Here is a 12723-nt window from a genome sequence, read left to right as displayed (position 1 = left end):
CTTCACTCTTATTGACATTACAGCCAAAGACGTTCTTTGTTAAATATCAAAAAGTACTGAAAAGATTTACTCTTCTTATCTCTTGTTGTCCTTTCTGCCACTCAACTTTTTTTTTTTTTTTTTTTTTTTTTTTTTGAGGCGGAGTCTCGCGCTGTCGCCCAGGCTGGAGTGCAGTGGCCAGATCTCAGCTCACTGCAAGCTCCGCCTCCCGGGTTCCCGCCATTCTCCTGCCTCAGCCTCCCGAGTAGCTGGGACTACAGGCGCCCGCCACCTCGCCCGGCTAGTTTTTGTATTTTTAGTAGAGACGGGGTTTCACCGTGTTAGCCAGGATGGTCTCGATCTCCTGACCTCGTGATCCGCCCGTCTCGGCCTCCCAAAGTGCTGGGATTACAGGCTTGAGCCACCGCGCCCGGCCTCTGCCACTCAACTTTTACGTTCCTTCCACATCCTGAAGTAATAACACAACGAAGGACTAAAGACAAATAAAACAAAAACAGCAAAGAATTATTGCCAAACACTTGGTCTGATCTCTTCTCAAATTTCAGTAGCTCTCAAGATTTTACGTATCAGGGCCCCTTTACCATCTTAAAAATGAGCTCCTTTATAGGAAGCAATAGTCATACTAACGGGTAGTATTCCTTAGAAGAAATTATGCAATCTTGGAGTAGGAAGGATATAATAAATTATTTCCAAACTCTTCCTTTTACAGAGGAGGTAAATAATCCCCAGAGAACAGTAGCAAGTGGGTCCTGGACACAGGTGTATAGTATTACACGTAATGAGAATCAGGTGTCCTGACCCCTCATCTAATGCTTTGGACATCAGACCAGCTGCCTGCCGGCAATTAGACAACCACCCATAGTGCCAACATGCATTTAAAAAGGCTTTAAAAATGACAAGTAAAAATTATGTTGACATCTTTAACCATTAACAAAAAGGTGAAGAGAATCCCAACTTCTTCCCCAGACATTGTAAAGGTAAAACATAGAAATTTCCCATAGGAAATGTGGGAGGTTTTGAAGGTTGAGGGGAGAGAGAGATCTCAACTGGAAAATACTTGGCAACTGAAGAAACTTCAAATATTACTACTATAAAAGAAATCAGAAATATTTCTAGGTTGTTTACACAGAATAATATACTGAAAATTGACTAAAGATACAGTTCTCATTCAGATATTTTAAAATTTTATTTCTATAAACAGAAAGCAAAAAGAAGGCATAAAGCCTTCTTTAAATTTAATATTTTACATTTAGAATCAATTATATTTTTTTATTCCTACATCATTACAATATTAGCAGGTTTTCTAACATTAGCCACAAGTTCCTGCATCAGTGCAGAATATCTCTACTCAGAGGGTGAATCATGGAAATTAAAGAATTATATATAAATCAAATATTTTCACTTCTATTTAAGACCTAATACAGAAAGCTTAAGTGTTCGTATTGTAAGGAGGAGGAGTTCCCAGTAATGTAACTATTTTGAGAGCCGTAAGCTAAACGGGGATTTCATTTCCACATCCACCAGCAGCCCTGCCCTACTAGGAAATGAAGGGGAGGTGGATCCACGTGTTTGCAGTGTGCCTTTCACAGCTCTTTCAATTACCTGGTAGATGGCCTAATGTCTGGTTGTCTCATCTACGACCAGAAGGTGACTCACAAGGGAAACTTGATTATACCAGCAGATGCCCTTATCACTCTTGTCTGACCCGTGCGCGGTTTATGCCTGCCTGGCTCTCTCTCTCTGGTGCCAGGAGCCTGACCTTGTGTTCTCCCAGCTAGGGAAGTCCCTTTTTCTTCAGATGGAAGGTGCAAAATCAACCCACCACCACAACAGAAAATAAGCTCAAGGATTTATTACTTTCAGATTCTGGGAAAGGAGAGTGTAATGAGTTAGGAGAGCAGTAATGAGTCATTCATGCAGGAATGAAGAGTCAGGAAGAGAGAAAGAATACATGTGGCAACCAGCAGTCTATATGTAAGGCAATACGGTGTGGCTCACTGTAAGTTCAAGTTCATGGGGAAATGCCTGAATGGTCCCTTTAAAGGAGGCAGTGGGAAAGTGGGAGCCCCCACCTGCTAGGCGGGAGAGATGCCCTAAGTTCTTAACTCTGGCCACCAGCTTGAGCCATTTGGGCGTGGCAGAGAACTGGAAACTGTGTCACAGGTAACTGAGACCTGCTTCTGGTCTGAAAAGGTTAGAACTATATTCAAAATAAAGGACAAGGTAATATAAAAATTGTAGGGATTCACTACAGCAACTAACATAAAGTCTTCCAATGTAAGAACATACTTTCTATTCTCTGATGTGCTTTAATTTCACAGGCCATGATAGCAGATAATGTGCATCTCTTTAAAGAATAAAGGGAGGCCATTGTAATAAATATGAAAAGCATATTTGAAGATGTAATTTTAAGAAAGTTTTAACGAAGATTGCAGTGAATTGATTAAAAGAAATAAATTACCCATGGAAATATCCCTATAATATGTTAGTGGATAATTTTCCTTTCTTGTCAATAGAAAAATTCAGACATGTTTTACTTAATATTGTTAGGATAATAGATTAAATTAGTGGTAATGTCATCTATGAAATTCCAATTTACCAACAGCCAGTCAAATTCAATTACATTTTGTAATGCTATGATTTGTTAGTTCCTGCATTTTACTGTCAGTATTATCTAAATGTATGTTAAAGTATGACACAAAAACATTATTTTCAAAATGTAACTTCTATGATAAACTTAATCCTATATTTCACAGGGATTAATGTAAAGCAGAAGCACACACAAATATACATGAACATTTAAGAATTGTGTTTGCATTTTCTCCTTTTAATAAGTAGAAATCATACTTCATTAAGGTTTCTTGCAAACATATTTTAAAGAGCTGAACTTTTTGTCATAATGAATTACAACTTGATGTGTTAAAGGAAACAGTAAAGTTGTCAAAATAGGTAAGAAATAATTTTTGATGCTCAACACAAATTCATTGGAGATAATGGAACACGTGGTCACTTGGCTCTCACCCATTTTCTCCATCCACAGCAAATATCTTCTCGAAACAGGAAGTTGCACCACACTTATCTCAGGAAAGTATTTCATTGCTAGTGGCAGTGTAGTCAAAAGTTTTGAAAATCTGCTCATTATGTAAAGAAAGAGCTTAACAAGCATGCATGAAATACTGTACTGCCTCTAACTTGCTCTTCTTTCTGAATTTACAGAGCTTAATGAATCATTTAACAAAAACAGCCTAACTACCCAGGCATATAAAAGTCTGATTCATTCATCACCCAAAAGCCTTAACCACAGGGATGTCTTACAAATTAGAATGAGAATTCAACCATTTCTTGCAAGTTGAGTCTCCTACCTTCCAAGTGTTGTTAAGGGTTACATAATATATTTTCCCCCTTATCTTTGAATCTTTAAACATTATTTTCTTCATTCTTAGTTTTATCTCGGAAAAAAAAAAAAAAAAAAAAAAAATCTTGTCCTTTGGTGGCAAATCTTCCTGAAATCCGGGGCGCTACTTCACTATGCATTAGCCGGATTGGAAACAGTGGTTTATACATAGCAAGAAATAGCAGTTCAGCAAACACATTTGAATGAGGAAATGAAGGCATGAGTGAATGAAAAATGGAAAAGTGTCAAATGAAATGGGTACTGATTTCAGTGCGATGGGACTTTCTAAATCTCTCTGACCACTTAGATATTTTAGTGTATTAGTCTGTTCTCACTACTATGAAGACCACCTGAGACTGGGTTACTTATAAAGCAAGAGGTTTAATTGACTCACAGTTCAGCGTGGCTGGGGAGGCAAAGGTGATGCAAGTACTTTCCTCCCAAGGCGACAGGAAAGACAGAGATTGCAAAAGGGGAACCGTCCCTTATAAAACCATCAGATCTCGTGAGAACTCACTCACTATCACGAGAACTGTATGGGAGAAACCGCCCTCCATGATCCAATCACCCCCCACCAAGTCCTCTCCCTTGACACATGGGGATTACAATTTGAGATGAGATTTGGGTGGAGACGCAGCCAAACCATAACACTCAGGTATTAACGCATGTGAAAGGGATTGTTACCAGGTTCCTTTTATGGCCAGAGTCACTTGACACCTAAGTTGCTACTATAAGTTGAGCACTTCTGTGAGGAAGGATACAGAAAAAAAAATCTTCCCACTCAAGGCACTTACAGGCATAATTAGAGTGGGACTGATAAACACAGGAAGACCCAGTGCATTGACCAGCGAAAGGAGAGGTTAGACAGATCGTCCATTTCTTCCTACACATGCTTGTCTTATAAAATGAAAAGCAAAGCAAAACAGAATTATCTTCATTTCACTAACATAGGCATCAGAAACGTTGAGTTGTAACCTTATTTCTTTCTGGAGCTGTCCAGGTAACCCAGGGAAGAACAGTTCATCTCTGTGTACTTGAGTTCCTTTGTCTCTATAATTAGGATATTAATTTTGACATCTGAAGGTTGTTTGAGAACAAAATGAAATTTTATTTCTGAAATTGACTTGAAAACAAGTGCTATACAAATCTAAGTTATTAAATTTTTAAAGATGAATTGAAGCTGACAGCTGAGGGAGGCAGAAATGGGTACTGAATATTTATGTTAAACTTAGAAATTTCTATAGCCAGAAGTGCAAGTCAGAATTATTGCAAAGTATGCTCACAAGTCAAGTTCCAAAACTGTTGAAAATGACATCTCTCCCTGACAGCTACAATGGAACTTATCCAGTGAGTCTTCACCTCAAAGTAACTAATACCTGGGATCTTTATTAGTCATGTGTCCCTTTAAATCCATTGAGTGATGCATCGAGACAGGTAATAGCAATTCCTCAGCCTCTAATTTATGCCTCTTATTCTGTTTCTCTCCACTGACAATCTCCATTTTTCTATAGGAAGACAAATCCTAGTTTGTTAAAAAAAAAAAAAAATTGTAAACAGAAACAAGCTCAAATAAAAACTAGGGGAAATGATTTGGGTTAAATAGCAGAAATTTGCAAATTTGAAAACCTTCATTCTGTGCTCAATATCCATGAGTAAGGAAACACACACTGGACTGGAAACAAATTGAACAAATTGAACTTGGAACAAGATGCACAGGTTATGGTATTATTAAATGCATAACATGTGTAAAGACTTCCTTCCTTCCTTCCTTCCGTCCTTCCTTCCCTCCTTCCCTCCCTCCCTCCCTCTCTTCTTCCTTCCATCCTTCCTTCCCTCCCTCCCTCTCTCCCTCCTTTCCTTTCTTCCTTTTTCCCTCCTTCCCTTCCTCCCTTTCCTCCTTCCTTCCCTCTTCCTCTTAATTTTTCTTCCTCACTTCTTTCCATTTTCCATCTTTCCTAACTTCCATCTTCCTTCTATTCCTCACCTTCTCTGTCTAATTTTCTGTTTCCTTATTCCTTTCTCTCTTTTTTGTTTCGACTTTTTGATTTCTCTCCTTTTCTCTGTATGTTTTATTACTTTTCCTGCTTTTATCTTCCTTTTTTTCTTTCATGTTTCTTTTTTGGCTTATATGTATTAAAGTCAGCCCTCTGTATCCACAGCTTCTGCTTCCACGGATCAACCAGTTGTGGATAGAAAATATTTTAAATAAATATTTTAAAAAATAGAAAAATCACGATAGATCAATAATAAATACAAATTTAAAAATTCCCTATAAAAACTAAATAACACTTCATATTTGGTATTATAAGTTATCCAGAGATGATTTAAAAGGGGAAGGTAAATTATAATTTAAATGCTATTAGTTCTTATGTGTTAAGTTTTTCTGCAATGTCTGGAAGGTAAAAATCCAAACAGACTGAGGATTTTCTATGTCCGTTTTCTTGTTCCATTTTGTTTTTCCCCATGTGGGCTAAAATGAAAATTTTGTAATTAATATTCTTTGTATTGCCTCTTTAGTACCATTCTTTTTAGAAACATTTGGTTATTTAATAAAGTCATTTGTTTAAGCAGATTCTTTAAGCAAACAGATTGCTCCTTGGGAATAAATTAGACATTTTCATAAGTACTTTAACACTTTCTTTCTTTTTTTTTTTTTTTAACACATATGCAATCTTGTTTATTTCAAACTTAATAAATAAATATCAACCAATCACAATTTGTAGGCAAATCACAGTGTTACAAAGGATCAGCATTTTTTTTTATTATTATTATACTTTAAGTTCTAGGGTACATGTGCATAACGTGCAGGTTTGTTACATATGTATACTTGTGCCATGTTGGTGTGCTGCACCCATCAACTCGTCAGCACCCATCAATTCATCATTTATATCAGGTATAACTCCCAATGCAATCCCTCCCCCCTCCCCCCTCCCCATGATAGGCCCCGAAGTGTGATGTTCCCCTTCCCGAGTCCAAGTGATCTCATTGTTCAGTTCCCACCTATGAGTGAGAACATGCGGTGTTTGGTTTTCTCTTCTTGTGATAGTTTGCTGAGAATGATGGTTTCCAGCTGCATCCATGTCCCTACAAAGGACGCAAACTCATCCTTTTTTATGGCTGCATAGTATTCCATGGTGTATATGTGCCACATTTTCTTAATCCAGTCTGTCACAGATGGACATTTGGGTTGATTCCAAGTCTTTGCTATTGTGAATAGTGCCGCAATAAACATATGTGTGCATGTGTCTTTGTAGTAGAATAATTTATAATCCTTTGGGTATATACCCAGTAGTGCGATAGCTGGGTCATATGGTACATCTAGTTCTAGATCCTTGAGGAATTGCCATACTGTTTTCCATAATGGTTGAACTAGTTTACAATCCCACCAACAGTGTAAAAGTGTTCCTATTTCTCCACATCCTCTCCAACACCTGTTGTTTCCTGACTTCTTAATGATTGCCATTCTAACTGGTGTGAGATGGTATCTCATTGTGGTTTTGATATGCATTTCTCTGATGGTGAGTGATCATGAGCATTTTTTCATGTGTCTGTTGGCTGTATGAATGTCTTCTTTTGAGAAATGTCTGTTCATATCCTTTCCCCACTTTTTGATGGGGTTGTTTGTTTTTTTCTTGTATATTTGTTTGAGTTCTTTGTAGATTCTGGATATTAGCCCTTTGTCAGATGAGTAGGTTGCAAAAATTTTCTCCCATTCTGTAGTTTGCCTGTTCACTCTGATGGTAGTTTCTTTTGCTGTGCAAAAGCTCTTTAGTTTAATTAGATCCCATTTGTCAATTTTGGCTTTTGCTGCCGTTGCTTTTGGTGTTTTAGACATGAAGTCCTTGCCCATGCCTATGTCCTGAATGGTACTACCTAGATTTTCTTCTAGGGTTTTTATGGTATTAGGTCTAACATTTAAGTCTCTAATCCATCTTGAATTAATCTTTGTATAAGGGGTAAGGAAAGGATCCAGTTTCAGCTTTCTACTTATGGCTAGCCAATTTTCCCAGCACCATTTATTAAATAGGGATTCCTTTCCCCATTTCTTGTTTCTCTCAGGTTTGTCAAAGATCAGATGGCTGTAGATGTGTGGTATTATTTCTGAGGACTCTGTTCTGTTCCATTGGTCTATATCTCTGTTTTGGTACCAGTACCATGCTGTTTTGGTTACTGTAGCCTTGTAGTATAGTTTGAAGTCAGGTAGCGTGATGCCTCCAGCTTTGTCCTTTTGACTTAGGATTGTCTTGGCAATGCGGGCTCTTTTTGGTTCCATATGAACTTTAAAGCAGTTTTTTCCAATTCTGTGAAGAAACTCATTGGTAGCTTGATGGGGATGGCATTGAATCTATATATAACCTTGGGCAGTATGGCCATTTTCATGATATTGATTCTTCCTATCCATGAGCATGGTATGTTCTTCCATTTGTTTGTGTCCTCTTTGATTTCACTGAGCAGTGGTTTGTAGTTCTCCTTGAAGAGGTCCTTGACATCCCTTGTAAGTTGGATTCCTAGGTATTTTATTCTCTTTGAAGCAATTGTGAATGGAAGTTCATTCCTGATTTGGCTCTCTGCTTGTCTGTTACTGGTGTATAAGAATGCTTGTGATTTTTGCACATTAATTTTGTATTCTGAGACTTTGCTGAAGTTGCTTATCAGCTTAAGGAGATTTTGGGCTGAGACAATGGGGTTTTCTAAATATACAATCATGTCATCTGCAAACAGGGACAATTGGACTTCTTCTTTCCTAACTGGATACCCTTGATTTCTTTCTCTTGCCTGATTGCCCTAGCCAGAACTTCCAACACTATGTTGAATAGGAGTGGTGAGAGAGGGCATCCCTGTCTTGTGCCAGTTTTCAAAGGGAATTTTTCCAGTTTTTGCCCATTCAGAATGATATTAGCTGTGGGTTTGTCATAAATAGCTCTTTTTATTTTGAGGTACATTCCATCAATACCGAATTTATTGAGCGTTTTTAGCATGAAGGGCTGTTGAATTTTGTCAAAAGCCTTTTCTGCATCTATTGAGATAATCATGTGGTTCTTGTCTTTGGTTCTGTTTATATGCTGGATTACGTTTATTGATTTGCGAATGTTGAACCAGCCTTGCATCCCAGGGATGAAGCCCACTTGATCATGGTGGATAAGCTTTTTGATGTGCTGCTGAATCCGGTTTGCCAGTATTTTATTGAGGACTTTTGCATCGATGTTCATCAGGGATATTGGTCTAAAATTCTCTTTTTTTGTTGTGTCTCTGCCAGGCTTTGGTATCAGGATGATGTTGGCCTCATGAAATGAGTTAGGGAGGATTCCCTCTTTTTCTATTGATTGGAATAGTTTCAGAAGGAATGGTACCAGCTCCTCCTTGTACGTCTGGTAGAATTCAGCTGTGAATCCATCTGGTCCTGGACTTTTGTTGGTGGGTAGGCTATTAATTGTTGCCTCAATTTCAGAGCCTACTATTGGTCTATTCAGGGATTCAACTTCTTCCTGGTTTAGTCTTGGGAGAGTGTAAGTGTCCAGGAAATTATCCATTTCTTCTAGATTTTCTAGTTGATTTGCGTAGAGGCGTTTATAGTATTCTCTGATGGTTGTTTGTATTTCTGTGGGGTCAGTGGTGATATCCCCTTTATCATTTTTTATTGTGTCTATTTGATTCCTCTCTCTTTTCTTCTTTATTAGTCTTGCTAGCAGTCTTTCAATTTTGTTGATCTTTTCAAAAAACCAACTCCTGGATTCATTGATTTTTTGGAGGGTTTTTTGTGTCTCTATCTCCTTCAGTTCGGCTCTGATCTTAGTTATTTCTTGCCTTCTGCTAGCTTTTGAATGTGTTTGCTCTTGCCTCTCTAGTTCTTTTCATTGTGATGTTAGAGTGTCCATTTTAGATCTTTCCTGCTTTCTCTTGTGGGCATTTAGTGCTATAAATTTCCCTCTACACACTGCTTTAAATGTGTCCCAGAGATTCTGGTATGTTGTATCTTTGTTCTCATTGATTTCGAAGAACATCTTTATTTCTGCCTTCATTTCGTTATGTACCCAGTAGTCATTCAGGAGCAGGTTGTTCAGTTTCCATGTAGTTGAGCGGTTTTGATTGAGTTTCTTAGTCCTGAGTTCTAGTTTGATTGCACTGTGGTCTGAGAGACAGTTTGTTATAATTTCTGTTCTTTTACATTTGCTGAGGAGTGCTTTACTTCCAATTATGTGGTCAATTTTGGAATAAGTGCGATGTGGTGCTGAGAAGAATGTATATTCTGTTGATTTGGGGTGGAGAGTTCTATAGATGTCTATTAGGTCCACTTGGTGCAGAGCTGAGTTCAATTCCTGGATATCCTTGTTAACTTTCTGTCTCGTTGATCTGTCTAATGTTGACAGTCGAGTGTTGAAGTCTCCCATTATTATTGTATGGGAGCCTAAGTCTCTTTGTAAGTCTCTAAGCACTTGCTTTATGAATCTGGGTGCTCCTGTATTGGGTGCATATATATTTAGGAGAGTTAGCTCTTCCTGTTGAATTGATCCCTTTATCATTATGTAATGGCCTTCTTTGTCTCTTTTGATCTTTGATGGTTTAAAGTCTGTTTTATCAGAGACTAGGATTGCAACCCCTGCTTTTTTTTTGTTCTCCATTTGCTTGGTAGATCTTCCTCCATCCCTTTATTTTGAGCCTATGCATGTCTCTGCATGTGAGATGGGTCTCCTGAATACAGGAGACTGATGGGTCTTGACTCTTGATCCAGTTTGCCAGTCTGTGTCTTTTAATTGGAGCATTTAGTCCATTTACATTTAAGGTTAATATTGTTATGTGTGAACTTGATCCTGTCATTATGATATTAACTGGTTATTTTGCTCGTTAGTTGATGCAGTTTCTTCCTAGCCTGGATGGTCTTTACATTTTGGCATGCTTTTGCAATGGCTGGTACCGGTTGTTCCTTTCCATGTTTAGGGCTTCCTTCAGAGTCTCTTGTAGGGCAGGCCTGGTGGTGACAAAATCTCTAAGCATTTGCTTATCTGTAAAGGATTTTATTTCTCCTTCACTTATGAAACTTAGTTTGGCGGGATATGAAATTCTGGGTTGAAAATTCTTTTCTTTAAGAACGTTGAATATTGGCCCCCACTCTCTTCTGGCTTGTAGAGTTTCTGCCGAGAGATCTGCTGTTAGTCTGATGGGCTTCCCTTTGTGGGTAACCCGACCTTTCTCTCTGGCTGCCCTTAAGATATTTTCCTTCATTTCAACTTTGGTGAATCTGGCAATTATGTGTCTTGGAGTTGCTCTTCTCAAGGAGTATCTTTGTGGCGTTCTCTGTATTTCCTGAATTTGAATGTTGGCCTGCCCTACTAGGTTGGGGAAGTTCTCCTGGATGATATCCTGAAGAGTGTTTTCCAACTTGGTTCCATTTTCCCCCTCACTTTCAGGCACCCCAATCAGATGTAGATTTGGTCTTTTTACATAATCCCATACTTCTTGCAGGCTTTGTTCATTTCTTTTTCTTCTTTTTTCTTTTGGTTGCTCTTCTCACTTCATTTCATTCATTTGATCCTCAATCGCTGATACTCTTTCTTCCAGTTGATCGAGTCGGTTACTGAAGCTTGTGCATTTGTCACGTATTTCTCGTGTCATGGTTTTCATCTCTGTCATTTCGTTTATGACCTTGTCTGCATTAATTAGTCTAGCTGTCAGTTCTTCCACTCTTTTTTCAAGATTTTTAGTTTCTTTGCACTGGGTACGTAATTCCTCCTTTAGCTCTGAGAAGTTTGATGGGCTGAAGCCTTCTTCTCTCATCTCGTCAAAGTCATTCTCTGACCAGCTTTGATCTGTTGCTGGCGATGGGCTGCGCTCCTTTGCAGGGTGAGATGCGCTCTTATTTTTTGAATTTCCAGCTTTTCTGCCCTGCTTCTTCCCCATCTTTGTGGTTTTATCTGTCTCTGGTCTTTGATGATGGTGACGTACTGATGGGGTTTTGGTATAGGTGTCCTTCCTGTTTGATAGTTTTCCTTCTGACCGTCAGAAGGACTGTCTGTTGGTCTGTTGGAGATTGCTTGAGGTCCACTCCAGACCCTGTTTGCCTGGGTATCAGCAGCAGAGGTTGCCGAAGATAGAATATTGCTGAACAGCGAGTGTACCTGTCTGATTCTTCCTTTGGAAGTTTCCTCTCAGGGGTGTACTCCACCCTGTGAGGTGTGGGGTGTCAGACTGCCCCTAGTGGGGGATGTCTCCCAGCTAGGCTACTCAGGGGTCAGGGACCCACCTGAGCAGGCAGTCTGTCCGTTCTCAGATCTCAACCTCCGCGTTGGGAGATCCACGGCTCTCCCCAAAGCTGTCAGACAGAGTCGTTCGCGTCTGCACCGGCCCTGGCTGCTTCCCCTGTTGGTCTTCAGCTGTGTGCTGTCCCCAGAGGTGGAGACTACAGAGACAAGCAGGCTTCCTTGATCTGCTGTGAGCTCCACCCAGTTCGAGCTTCCCAGCAGCTTTGTTTACCTACTTAAGCCTCAGCAATGGCGGGCGCCCCTCCCCCAGTCTCGCCGCTGCCCTGCGGATAGATCGCCGCAGACTGCTGTGTTAGCAGTGAGGGAGGCTCCGTGGGCGTGGGACCCTCCCGACCAGGTGTGGGATATACTCTCCTGGTGTGCCTGTTTGCTTAAAGCGCAGTATTGGGGTGGGAGTTACCCGATTTTCCAGGTGTTGTGTGTCTCAGTTCCCCTGGCTAGGAAAACGGATTCCCTTCCCCCTTGCGCTTCCAGGTGAGGCGATGCCTCGCCCTGCTTCAGCTCTCGCTGGTCAGGCTGCAGCAGCTGACCAGCACGGATTGCCTGGCACTCCCTAGTGAGATGACCCAGTACCTCAGTTGAAAATGCAGAAATCACCGGTCTTCTGTTTCGCTCGTGCTGGGAGTTGGAGACTGGAGCTGTTCCTATTCGGCCATCTTGCTCCGCCACTCAAGTACTTTAACACTTTCACAAGGTTAGTCGTTAATACTTTATAGAAGTCAGTTAATAAAAAAGAAAGAATATAACTCTTTCCTATACAAACTCTTTTGTAAATTAAGAATAAAGATCTGTACTTAGAGTATACATTAACTAGTAGACACTAGAGTTGTATTAGTCAACTATTATAGCAATGAGGACACCATAAAATTGCCTCTAGAGCAATTTAAGGGATAGCAGTCACTCATGGAGTGCCTTCCTGCAAGGCAGGCATCAGGACAGCTATTCCAAATTTATTACCTAATTTAATCATATCAATTTTCCAAGATACATACGCATTTCTACTTTCCCATTGAAAATAATAGAAATATTGAAATTAAATAAATAACATTTTCAATGTCAAAACACAGAAAC

This window comes from Rhinopithecus roxellana, chromosome 21, assembly GCF_007565055.1.
Source record: "Rhinopithecus roxellana isolate Shanxi Qingling chromosome 21, ASM756505v1, whole genome shotgun sequence".
NCBI classification, from domain to species: domain Eukaryota; kingdom Metazoa; phylum Chordata; class Mammalia; order Primates; family Cercopithecidae; genus Rhinopithecus; species Rhinopithecus roxellana.
This window is presented reverse-complemented; position numbering follows the sequence as displayed.